General features: G+C 43.8%; 1 protein-coding gene across 2 annotated transcripts in view; it reads right to left on the bottom strand.

Annotated features, from left to right (window-relative positions):
• Nucleotides 1-11829, bottom strand: part of OXR1 (oxidation resistance 1) — a 457011-nt gene extending 445182 nt beyond the window's left edge. Inside the window, exon 1 of one of the 2 annotated variants that reach the window (XM_060115560.1) lies at nucleotides 11681-11829. The gene's annotated coding sequence lies outside the window, so the exon portion shown is untranslated. The remainder of the gene's footprint in view (nucleotides 1-11680) is intronic. The other variant, XM_060115558.1, reaches the window with a different exon arrangement.
• Nucleotides 11830-13097: the final 1268 nt, after the last annotated feature.

Here is a 13097-nt window from a genome sequence, read left to right as displayed (position 1 = left end):
TTTATCCATTCATCCATCGATAGACACTTGGGTTGTTTCTACGCCATGTCTACTGTGACTAATGCTGCTATGAACATGGGTGTACTCTTCTTATTCACTTCTGTGTACATTATTTCTTCTTCCTATGAGCTGGCACAGGTAAAAGGGTTCATGTCCCATATCTCCTTAGAAGGATTTGTCCTTTTTTGGACTTCAGTTCACTTGCTTATCTTGTGACCTCAGCTCTTGATGGGCCCAAGACAAGTTATGACTTTATATAATATACAAAATCCAGCTTTTTGTCATTGTGATAGTGGGAGTGATTTCTTGTGAATTTCTCCATCTTAAGTGGAAACCAAACTTCTGAACTTTATTTCATCAAAAATAAAAAAATGAAAAGAAAAGAAAGAAATAATGTTGGGAAGAGTGGGAAGATGGAGGAAGAACAAGATGGAAGGAAGTTAGTGAAAGAGATAATAATACTCATCTTCCATATCTTCTAATCTAGGAAGTTACCAGATAAAAGCAAATCTCAAGATCTAGAACTCTAAGTATGTATTTAGGAATACGGAAATAAACACCAGAAAAAAAGTGGTTGCTTCCTATGAATAAGGAATTGGAGATGGTGAGCAGTGGAGGAGGAAACTACTAGTCTATATCATATGCCTTGTAGAAAATTTTGACTTTTTAAACATGCTCATGTATAAAATTGGCTGAAAATTTTAAAAATTCCTTCAGTATTATAATTGATTCCCTGAGGCAGTAAAATGTAAAAAAAAAAAAAAAAAAAAAACCTGTAAAAAAAAATCCCCTTTCTTCTTTATGAAGTCTCGGCCCTATCACAAAAAGAAAGGAAAACAAAAACAAATACAATGGAGAAAGAATTACATAAATTAAAATTAATTCAACATTTATTCTATCAATGTACAAATCTACCTTAAAAGCCAGAAAAGCAATTTGAACTCCTTTTAAAGGATAGTTCAGAAATACATAGTATCTAGGCACTAAGCAACGCAAAGCCATATTTATATGCACAAAGTTCCCTTTCTCTGGGCCAACAGGTATCTTGTGAACCAACACAGAAAGGGAGGACTCTTACACAGAACAGCTTCTTTCAGGTGTCCACAGTGCAAAGGTGTGCCAGAAACAGCAAGGAAGAAACTCCAGACACATGAATCATCAGGAGAACTTTGACATAGAAATTTCTAAGTCTCAATCATCTATATATATTACCTTCTTGATTTTTAAAAAATATCATACCATTAAGAAATTTAACTGCGTGAATTTTTAAAGGAAGCTTTGTGTCATTATTTTATATGGAAACTAGCACTTAGCATGAAAGAAAATAAAACAAAAATGAATACAATGAAAACAATATAGTTTTACTGGACTTTTGAAAGCTTGGCAACTGAAGCCTACTCTGTTAAAAAGGGAGCTAAAACTAGTATCTCGAATACATGTTTAACACTAGCACCAAACTGAAACTTCCTCCTTGCCTTAATAAGAAACACTGGAAGAGAACAAATTCAAAATCCTTTCAATTCAGTTCAACACATATCCATACACCACCCAAAGTCATCTCGTGTAAAGTCAGTCATAGTGTCCCACACTCTGAGAAACACTGCTTTAGCCAAAGTCCCCTCCAGTCTTCACAGGAACACACGAACTTCAGAGGTTCAGGGCTGCCTCTGTTGGCAAAGACAGCCCAGAGGCGGAAAGAGATTAAGGAGGAAAATCACTCCCCAACTCCAACCCTATTTTTAAGATGGTAAAAATGAAACAAAGAGAGGGGTGATATATGAACAAGGTAATCCTATACAGCCAGAAGGCCATGGAGAAATCGTATGAAGGAATATGACAGTGCTGAGAACTATCAGGTTAAGTACTCCAGGTAAACAACTTGAACATATGTTTGTAAAGTAGACTCCGATTAAACAACAAATTCACTCAACAAGTAATTACTAATCTTGTGATTTGTGCCAGATACTTTACAGGTTCCTGGATATGTACTATCACTACCATAGTAGACCACTGAAATATTTATCTACGTAATAACCAGAGACTATGCACGCCATGTTTACTACTGTTTCCACCAACATATAATACCATGCTTCATGCTTAATAAATGTTTGGGGGATCACTAACATTCTATGAATTCCTAGAAGAAGAGAATCTTAAACATGGAACGTTGGGCAGTTATCTAATCTAAGCTCCCTGGATATTCAGAAATCTCTTCTACATCATCCATAACAAATATGGATGATGAGCTTCTGCTGGGGGCTTCCAGAGATGGGGACTCCTGAACCACACTTACATAAGACTGTTCTCGCTTACATGAGAGAAAATCGGCTTCTCTGAAATTCCCAGCCATAGCTCTTAGCTCTTAAGCAAGCAATAAAGATTAAATCTTTCTTCCTTTCGACAATTGGAAGCTCATATTATATTTATCTTGAACTCCTCTTTGCCAAGTTTATGGTCTGCAGTTCCAAAAAACTGCCCTTACAAAGCAAATTGTTTTTCCACTAGTTCTCCAGGGGACACATGATCATCTGAAAAGCGGTGCCTAAACCAGGCATGATACTTCAGATAGAGTTTTATAACAGAATAATAGGATAGTACCCCCTTCCCACTCTTTAGACCTAGCTATGTGCATTGTTGTTTATTTTATCCACATTACATCAATACTAGGTTGGATAGTGTCTCCCCAAATCTCATGTCCTTCCCAGAATCTCAGAATGTGACCTCATTTGGAATGGGGTCATTATAGATGTAATTGCTTACATTAAGATGAGGTCATGCAAGAACACTATGGGCCCTTAATCCAATATGACCAGTGTTCTTATCAGAAAAGAAGAGACACAGATTCAACACAGGGGAGAAAGAACACCATGTGATGATGCAGGCAGAGATTAGAGTGATGCCTCTGCAAACAGAGGAACACCAACGATTACTGGCAGTACCAGGACCTAAGAGAAAAGCATGGAACAGATTCTCCCCCTAGAATCTTCAAAGAGATTCGTGGCCCCGTCAACACCTTGATTGCAGACTTGTATCTTCCAGAACTGCAAGAGAATCAATTTCTGTTGTTTTTAGTCACCCAGTGGGTGGTAATTTTTAAGAGTAGCCTTAGGAAACTGACAGAGTATTTTTGTCTGGCACATGGATTCTGTTTAGATAATACACTCGTTTTATTTGTTGTTGGTGTTGTTTTGGTTTTTGCTTTCCTTTTTTCCCTTCTAGTAATTCATCATCACTGAAGCAAGTTTCTCCCATCCAAATCTATGTAGTGGACATGAGTTGAGTATGCCTGCCCGGTATCATCTATTCCCCTCCTTCTGGTAGGAGCAGATTAGAGATTATGCCTTGGTAGCCCCTTGGGCCCATGAAACACAATGTTGGTGGACTGCCAGTCAAGATGCCCTGTTCTTTTTCTGAACTGACTCTCTCTTTCTCTCTCTCTCAGAATTCTGAGTCTTGGGCACAGTGACACAATGACGGAAAACAGCTAGAGTTGACTCAACCCGACAGTGGGGTACCCTTTCCAAGGTCTTGTTCTTCAGCATTTCCTTCGATTCCATGAACTACTCCATAACCATATGATGAATTCCTTTCTGCTTAAATTGCCCAGAACCAGTTTCTATTTAATTCAGTTAAGGAACTCTGATAAATTACAAAACTGAAGCTTTGAATTTTGTTCTGCTGTGTTTTACTGCTTATCTTATTTTGACTTACCACTATTAGTAGGTTCCATTGAAATTTCAGCTTCACTCCATTCCCTCCCACAAAATAATCTATGTAAGCAGCTCGAAACTTTTCTACATACAGCTATCTATAATGGATTTATTACTGTTTTAGCAAGACCTGTGTGTTTCTGTCCAAGAAGAGGAAGCTATTGGAAGACTTAAAAGAAATTAATGCATAGTTTCCAACTGGACTACTAACAACCTTTTTATTCTCACTCCCATTAACAATGAACTAGTTACATGGTTTGAGTCTTAAATTAGGTCCTACCTGGAGCCAGATATACTCCCCTATTTTACTCAGTTACACATTCATGAAATCTCTCTTTTTTTTTCCCCTCAAGTCACTTAAAATCAGGTTTTCTGATTCTTTACAGTGAAAAACTCTGAACTAATTCAAGTATAAATAATTACTTTAGAGGTGTAGTTGAAGTATGGTGAATTAGCAGTGTACAAGGACAAAGAAGGGTGCCAGGCATCATGCTAAGATCTTTACTTATCTTACTTAATCATCACAAGAATCACCTGTAACCTGGTGGGTGTGATTCGCAAAAGACAGGAGAAGCTGGAAAGTCAAGTAATTTGTCCAAGTTTTCACAGCTAGCGACTAAAAAATGGAGATTTGAATTCAAGTTTGTCTGATTCGAAAGGGAATGTTTTTTCTGCCCTGGCTTTCAATTTTAAGTCTTTCATTATTTCAACTGATAATATATCTTTACCATAAATTACAAATAAGACAACATGCATAATACACTTTACAACTCACAAAGTACTTCCAACACATGTAGGTTTTAACATTTTCATTGAACCTGAAACTCTTCAAGAAACCACAATGGCAACAGCACTGATTTAAAACAAAAATGAAACTATTAATTTAGCAACAGAACCATCAACAAGGGCCAATCTTCAATTTTCTTGTCATTAATAGCAATAACCTATTTGAAGAACATTATCCATAGTGGCGTGTTTTTTGTTGTTTTTAGATAAAACTCTACTAATGTTCACCCCAATTAGGAAAACATAAACATGTACTTGACCATCTTGATCATTTAAGTGAACAGCTGAGTTGAACTCCTATACAAATTCAATTAGAGATCCACTGATGCCTTCTTTACTTGCCTATAAAAGACCTGGAATATAACAACTGAAAAGAGAGGTTCTTGAGCTGAATAACCATTTTTAGATAAACAGAAGAGACATGGATTTAACCAAGAAAATAAGTGTGCTCTTAAGGTGGAGAATGTTAGGATGGAGACTTTGAAAAATTGTAGACTCAGCTGAAATGATGAAGCATAACCTTGGGCAAATCACACCATAATCCTGAGTCCCCAAGGACCCATCAGTCAAAAGAGGACATCAGACTACTTCGCCTCCAAAACCCCTTCCTAACTATGATCCACTCCCTTTTCCATCTCATCTTGCTCACCAATGGCCCCACTACTTCCACTTCCTAGACAGTAACCATTTAAATTCCAGCACTAGAAGGACATATAAGCACCACCATAACCAACACTACTAATACACACTTTTGCTTTGAAAATATTTCCTCTAATCCTATAGTGAACTCTACAGGAAAAAAAAAAAAAATCTCCATTTCAAAGATGAGGAAATTGGAGCTCCATGAAGTTAAAAAAGAAAAAAAAAACCTCATCTAAAGTCACAAAACTACTAAGTAAGAGTGCCAGATCTGACTGCAAATCTCTTTTTTTTTTTTTTTTTTTTTTTTTTTTTTGCGGTACGCGGGCCTCTCACTGCTGTGGCCTCTCCCGTTGTGGAGCACAGGCTCCGGACGCGCAGGCTCAGCGGCCATGGCTCACGGGCCCAGCCGCTCCACGGCATATGGGATCTTCCCGGAGTGGGGCACGAACCCGGGTCCCCTGCATCGGCAGGTGGACTCTCAACCACTGCGCCACCAGGGAAGCCCTGCAAATCTCTTGATCCTCCTTAAACTGATGTACCTCTTTCCTGGCAATGGGTGGCGAGTATTGTGGCTCATCATTTGGTCTTTTCTGAAATCGTCAATTGATTCACAAGCCTGGTCGCAGCTCTGGTTCCAATCAAAATTGTTAAAATCAGGCTTCATAATCCAGAAGACTGAGATCTATGTTTTGGTCAGTGGAGTCCCAGATCAATGTCAAGTACCAGGCATGTCTGTGTGTAAAAGAGGCTGCTTCCAGCACCCATAACTGTGCTCCCAATGACAAACAGTATATCTCTTTCACCTTCTTTAAAAGGACAGAGACGACTCTAAATCACTAAATTAGAAGGGACTGCATCAGCCAATTTAGCCCAGTATTCAGATTCCAAATGATATCACATAATGAATATTCTAGAGATAGAAGAGACTCACTATTTATACTGAAGGCTGAAAGCCTCAGGATATGTTCTAGGCTATTTGCTTCTTAAGATGAACAGGCATTTATGAACAAAAGTAAAACCTTCCACAGGCAAGGTTACCTTTTTCGTGCATTACTGCTGCTTGTCCTTAACAATAATAAGCTAAAATGAAATTAAAAGCAGAAACTCTCTTTGCCTCTGCTGTAGCATAAATTTCAAATTCCTGCTTTTCTTGTTCTTTTTCTTGTTCTTGAACTCAGCAAGGACAGCATACACTGTTCAGTAAAATTCCCACCTTGACACTACCCTTCTTTCAGCTGGACAATAACTGACCTGCCACAGTGGCCCGCAAGTTTGTTTATAGGTAAGCGATGCTGCCATATTATTTCATTCCCCACTCCCAATACATACACTCTGATAGTTTAAAGCATAGGTAGTACCTAGTAGCCAAATCAGCAGAGATGTTCAGCTCTGTAATCTTTATATTAGTCTCATCAAAATAGTGACACGGTATGCTCAGTTTTTGAAAGTGAGCCTTTGTCACAAACATTATGGACAAAATTGATTTGAAATTCTGCTTCACTCTAACTATCATACCAGGCAGCCCACTGCCTCGAGCTACTATGGCTATCAGAAGTATAAAAGGGCACAGATCCATTCAACAAGTATCTGTGGGGAAGGAAACCATCTCTCCTTCCTTAAATGTCAAACAAAATCAATAACTATTTCCTAAAGAAAGGAAAAGGGAGATAAGAACTGATCCCTTTCACCTCAGATTGCTCACTCCCCCATTGTCTGATCTATAGAGAAACACATGTAACTGTTTCCCCCCTAATGGTTTCTTTTGCCTTCTGCATATCAACAATGTGTTCTGAAGTATTTTTAAGAATAAGGCTATATATCTCTATAGCCTCTCCAACTTTAATGAAAATGAATACCCATCCTGTGTTTCTTTTTATAGATAGACTTTGAGACATACATGAAATATATGTATATTACTCTAAATGAACTTGGTTTTGCAAACCGGTTGCAATGCACAATGCAGCTCGGCACTGCAAATGCAGAGTCCCAATGTCTAGAACAGAACCTGCTACTGTTGAATTTACAAATGCTTGTGGACTTTACAAACGGGATTATCATTGGTTCAAATCATATTCTTGAGGCTTCATACAGCCCATGAGAGGTGCCCTCTATCAACAACAGTGCGGCTCACAGTGAAGTTCTGTCTTCCTCAGTTCTTTCACTCTGTCTTTGGAAAGAGGAAGCCTTCCTAAAATCAAGAATATGCAACTGAACAAACAATTGAACAAGACAGTTCAAGGATGCAAGCAGAGAAACTGAGGTTGCCTCTGTGGAAAACAAGGACTCTCCCCACTGCCTTTTTCCAAGAGAGACGCAAATCTCTCTTCCTCTTAGAAGCAGGAAAGAGCTGTTTGTGTTTGTACACACAGGAGAAAAAGAGAGGTTACTGGGTGCTCCAGAAACTAAGCAGGAGACTCTCCTGCTGCATGAATTCCTGAAGGACTGAGGGATGGTGACGGCCAAGGATGGAGGGAATGGTTATTAGAACAAGAAGGGAAGTAAGCAGCCCTAATGAGGATCTCGTTAGAATGAATTCTGAAACCAACCCACCAATAAAAGTGCTGGCAGGTGGAGGGAGATGGATGGGAGACTGATTAACTAAATCTGTTTAGTTTCTCCAGGCCTCAGTGGGATCATGATAAAGGTTTTATCAAGCAAGCTTCTGAGTTCCTGCACACAGGTGTTCTTAGAACACTTCCCTGATCTTATTACATCCAAGAGTGTAAGCCATTGTTTTCCCGCTCCAGGCAGTGTATTGTGCTGCAAGCCGGAAAGGTTTGCTTCTCAATACATGCCTTGCTGTCAATTTAAAACTGAAACTAAATGCATGAAAATTATACAGGGTTCTTACCTTCCTGGGCAGATATCTACAAATACTAAGGTTTCATTTTGGAACACTTCATGAGGCTTCTAATAAGTGTTCAGCTAACATTTTTCTCTGATTCGGTTCAATCCCTCACTACATGAAGAATTTATTAGCTGTAATTTAAATTAAATTAATATTAATTTTAAAACTATGTATTTTTAAAAGCAATTACCAAACAAGTACAGTGAAAAATACAGTGGCAGAACAGTTTTAACTTGTTTTCATCAAAAAAATGTTTACTCGGTTCCTATGCATACTATATATGTCTTTTCAGACATTCCCAATCTACTTTAGGAATTTTTTTTTTTGAAGGCTGAAAAGAAGTTCTGCTAAAAGGACACCTCTTTAATTTCCTTAAAGCAACTGTTTTTGAATATGGGGCCATTTGCAAAGAAAGTCTCTTAATATTAACTACTCTTGATTTTCAAGATAGACTTCCAATAGGAATATGTGAAAGCATCCTGACAGGAGCTGTTTTTCATTATAATCATACCTAGTTCTAAGCCAGGGTTCCTTATCTTCAGCACTACTGACATGTGGGGTTGGATAACTCTTTGTTATGGGGGACTACTCAATGCCTTGTAGAATATTAGCAACATCCCTGGCCTCTGCCCACGAGATGCCAGTAGCACCCCTCCCCACCCAGTTGTAACAACCAAAAACATCTCCAGACATTGCCAGTGTCCCCTGGGGGGCAAAATTGCCCCTGTTGAGAACCACTGTTCTAAGCCTATCAATAAGATCTAACCCCGAGGCAAGAGAAAGTGATTTCTCTTCTTCCACTTTGGTTAATATTTCTCTCACTCATTATTCTGCTTCATCAAGCCATTTCACCACTTTTTTTTTTAATGACTTTATCTTAGGGCTGCAAAGAGTCCACTGATTATTTCCTAAAGTGTACCTGAATTTAGGAAACAATCCTCCAGGAAAATTATTAAGCTAGGCTTCAGAGGACTAGGAACCAGCCCAAGGGTACAATCCTTTGTATTTCAAATGCAGGAGGTGAGGAGTGGAGACAGAAGGGTTTTCTCATTTTGCACTGAATTTAGCATTATATACATGAAGCTTTCACCTCCACACACGCATAAGATCTTCAGGTGCCTAAACTCTGCCTTTATGTGCCATCCTAATCAATGTGCCCAACTCTCCTTCCTCCATGACTCCCAAAACAAAAAAACAGGCAAACATATGTGGTTATATCTACTTGAGCAGCACTCTGGGGAGAACGGGATTAACGGGTAAGATAATAATTTATTTTACCTTCACCACATGTTCTAATAATAATCAATGAAAGAAACATAGTAATAGAAGCAGAAAATGACAGTATATGTCTTTGTATTCAAACTTTTCAGATATCCAGAATCATGGCCATATTTCAAAAGGTATTTTTCAATAGTTACTATACTAGAAACTGGGCCAGCCACTGTCCTATGGAATAAGATGATGTGCCCCTGGCCATGAGAAGCTTGCTGTTCTTTCTGCTGTGTCGCTCCACAGGTCAGTGATCACCTTGCAAGACAACCCCACACTACGGTCCTCATCACTTTTTTAGAGTTTCTCACTTCCCTTCATCTGAGTCTCCCCCCTGCAGTTTGGATGTTCAGAATTATTTCTGATGTCTGAACACACAGTCTCAGAGCCCAGCCCTCTGAGATATCTGGCAGACAGTAAGCACAGCTCTCGCTCTCCCTTCTTTGAGTCCCTCCACAGATTGCACAGGTTTCCAGAGTCGCCTTCATCCTCATTTCCTGTACTTGGTAAAGTCTCGCTTAAAATATGGCCCGGAGGACAGGAAATAGCAAGCTGGATGGCGTCTAAGAAGCCGTGGACATGGTGACAACTCCCGCTCCGCCGCCCCCTCCCCTCCAGTTTCAGATGCGTACGCTGTAGAAGCTTCTTCCCCTTCTTGTGGTTAGTGGGTAAAATATTTGTGAGTCTAAGAGGCGCTTTTACATAAAGCTTTTTGACCTCAGTGCTTGTTTGTTCTACTAATCTGGTCTTTTTCTTTTTAAGTTACAATTACCTGTGGGGAACTCCGGGGAGACCCACCTCCCGAGAGCCAGTAAGTGCTGGCTATTTGGAGCCATCACTGGGGTCCGTGGGGCAACATCACTGCGTCACCTGCAGGGGCAGCAGAGTGAACTGAGGACCCCCGGAGTGACGCCCCAGGGAAAGACTGGTGGATTCGGGAGGCCCTCTAACCAGCGGGACTCCTCGGATTCCCTCTGGCAGAGGAGAGACAGCAGCGTCCTCCGCGGTACCGAATCAGAGGACAAGACCGGCGTCAGGTCTGGGACGTGCAGGAGTCGGGAGAAGAGGTTAGAGAAGAGCATCATTGGACGAGCAAAGAATGTGACCTTAGGGAAAGGAGGCAGAAGAGAGGTAGGGAAGCACGTTTCCTTTAATCCCCTCCCCGTGCCGCCTGTGGAGCCCTGGATCTCCTCGCCATGGAGACAGACTGCAGCAACACACGCGACCCCGGGCGGGCAACACGCGCACAGGCGCGCACACACGCATACTCACACGCCCCGCCGCGAGTTGCACACTGCAGACTTCTGCCTGACTTCCCGGCCCCAAACACAGAGCCTCCCGGGCGAGACCGCGGATTCCTGTGGCCTAGAGCAGAAATCACCCTCCACCATCCCCTGAAACACACACATTCAGACCCTACATGGCACCCTGAGGGTGCCGGGAGCCACTCAAGGGAAGCACTGGCAGCTCCCCTGCAAATGACTACCTTCCCGGTTGCTTAATCTGTCCAAATCTACAGGCTTGCCTAAACCGAGCTGCCCTGTTAACAAGCGAGGGAGAAAACGAAGGAGGAGCCTGGCGTGCAAGTAAACCTCAGAGAACCGCTACTAATTCACTATTCAGGGGACCGCACGTAGTAGCCTCCAAGCCTTTCCTGAGCCTTTTAGCCGCAACAGCAGCCCCGTTCCTCCGCTCGATCTCTGCACCGCGCTCCTCCTCCCCTTCACCCAAATCCCTCGGCGATTTTCCTACTGGCCCTTCCAGGCCACTTTCTGCCTCCATCCTCTGTCCAGCCAGTTCCCAACATTTGGCCTCGCGTATTCGCTTCGAAGACCTCGATCCAAAGCTGTCCCTCTCCATCATTATATCGCCCTGACCTGGTACAGACTCCCCAAATTATTCGAGTCCACTCGTTTCCCGGAGCCCACGGCCCCCCTCCACCGGCGTCCTAAGCTCTTGTTCAAATCCGCTTTCCACGCGCCCCACTTTCCATCCATCTTCCCTCCCGCCCCTCCGGCCAGGACACGCTCACCCTCTACTATGCCTCCCACACGGCGCTCTCAACCCTGTCCCCCGGAGATACCCGGCTTTCCCTCTGCGGCTGTTCTCGGCCGGGAGCCCGCATGCCAAACCCAGCCCGCACCAGCCCGCTCTCTCGCTGCACGGTCCTTTCCTCTGCCCCAGTCGGCCCCCTCGGCCTCCGCCGGAGTAGGTTCAGACTTCCTGCTTTGCCGGCCCCCGCCCCGCTAGAACATCCCAGTGGCCACCACTTTCAAATTGGCCAAGAGGCTCGCCGAGGCGCCGGGCACCTGGGGCAGCGGCCAGCCGGTTCTCCGGAGCGCCAGCCGTGCCTCCCGCCTGCTAGCGTGGGCTTCCCCGGGGCGCCAAGCCGTCGCCCCACCGCCCCGCCGCCTCACAAACTTACTTGCGGGTCGCCAGGAGGGGGCTGCGGTGAGCGGCGGCGGGCCCCGCGGCGGCTAGTGCGCCCCTCTCGGCTGGGCTGGGCGGCGCGGCGTCGGCGCTGCGCTCCTGCGGCCGCGCGGTGGTGAATGGGCTTAGCCTGACGCAGCCTGGCTCTGCCACCGCCGCCGCCGAGGCCGCCGAGCGCTTCCAGACATGCTCAGTTTCCAGACCTGCCCGCGTGGACGCTACCAAGAGCGAGTGACTGCGGGGGAGACAGGAGGGAGCCGCGGAGCGGCGGCCGCCCGCCGGAAGCTACCAAGCCGGAGGCCGGGAGAAAGGGGGGCGACGCGCCGCTAAAAATAGCTAGTGCTGCAGCCGCTGCTCGGGCTTAAAGCGCCCACCCACGCCGCGCGTGCGTCCCCGCCGCCAGGGACTTGGGCTCGGAACCTGAGCGAGCGCCCTGTTAGGTCCCTGCCGGCACTCTGAACCCCACCCCGGGGGGAAAATGAGCTTCCCGCACAGGCACCAGAAGGTTTCGCCGGAACTAAGCCCCACGCTTCCCCGATTTAGGGCTCCAGGCTGTCGGGCAGCCCTAATTTCAGGTTCTCGCCAAAGAAACGAAAGAAAGTTGGGTTAAAGCAATGAAAAAGCTCCGCGACTGCGAAATTGGCTTAGGACTTCTGGAGAAGAATTGAAGTTTTTCGGATGCTTACTTTTACTGGAAGGAAAAAGGAGGAAAGGAGCGTGATGATCGATAGCCGGGAGAGGGGGCCAAAGGGTGGCAAGCGGCAGGCTGTAGGGGACTTTGGAAAGAGCTTCTCAAATTAAAATGTAGAATTCTTTTCAGAGCGTTTATGACTCCTCATTACGCAGGATTTTGCATAGTTCGCTGACACCCACCCTGACCTTGGTGATTTTGTTGTCCTTGTAATCTGAACTGTAATTTTTTTTAACGCACGTTTTACCTCCATCCTTGCTCCTCCAGTCCGACTTTAAATTGCAAAAAGAAAAGGACACAAACTGGAGATGGATAGACTCTGACACCTAAACTGGAACCGGGCCATTTGGTGACCCTGCGCTGAGAGGGGTCGGTCCTCTTGCCACGTCGGGACAGGAAGCGTCCTAGGTGTCCTGAGCATCCGGCTCTTTCAGCCTCGAGGTCTCAGAGCCGCCTCACCTGCAAACTATTCATTTTCAGTGTATTCTACCTTAATTCCTGAAAATTTTGAAAATTTTCCTCCCTTAAAAGGAGAGGTACAAAAGTTTCCTGGGTCAAATTCTCGCCTTTATTTAACTCACCCCTCACAACCATCCCGTAAGAGAATCATTATTATTATTCCCATTTGACAGACGAGGACGTTGAAGTTCAGAGATGCTCATCTCTTGCCTGGAGTAATAGTGTTGAACCCAGAGTCTGCCTGACTAGAAACTTCCATGGT

This window comes from Mesoplodon densirostris, chromosome 13, assembly GCF_025265405.1.
Source record: "Mesoplodon densirostris isolate mMesDen1 chromosome 13, mMesDen1 primary haplotype, whole genome shotgun sequence".
Classification (NCBI taxonomy): domain Eukaryota; kingdom Metazoa; phylum Chordata; class Mammalia; order Artiodactyla; family Ziphiidae; genus Mesoplodon; species Mesoplodon densirostris.
Note: the sequence above shows the minus strand (reverse complement) of the source record. Positions and strands in the feature narration are given on the sequence as shown.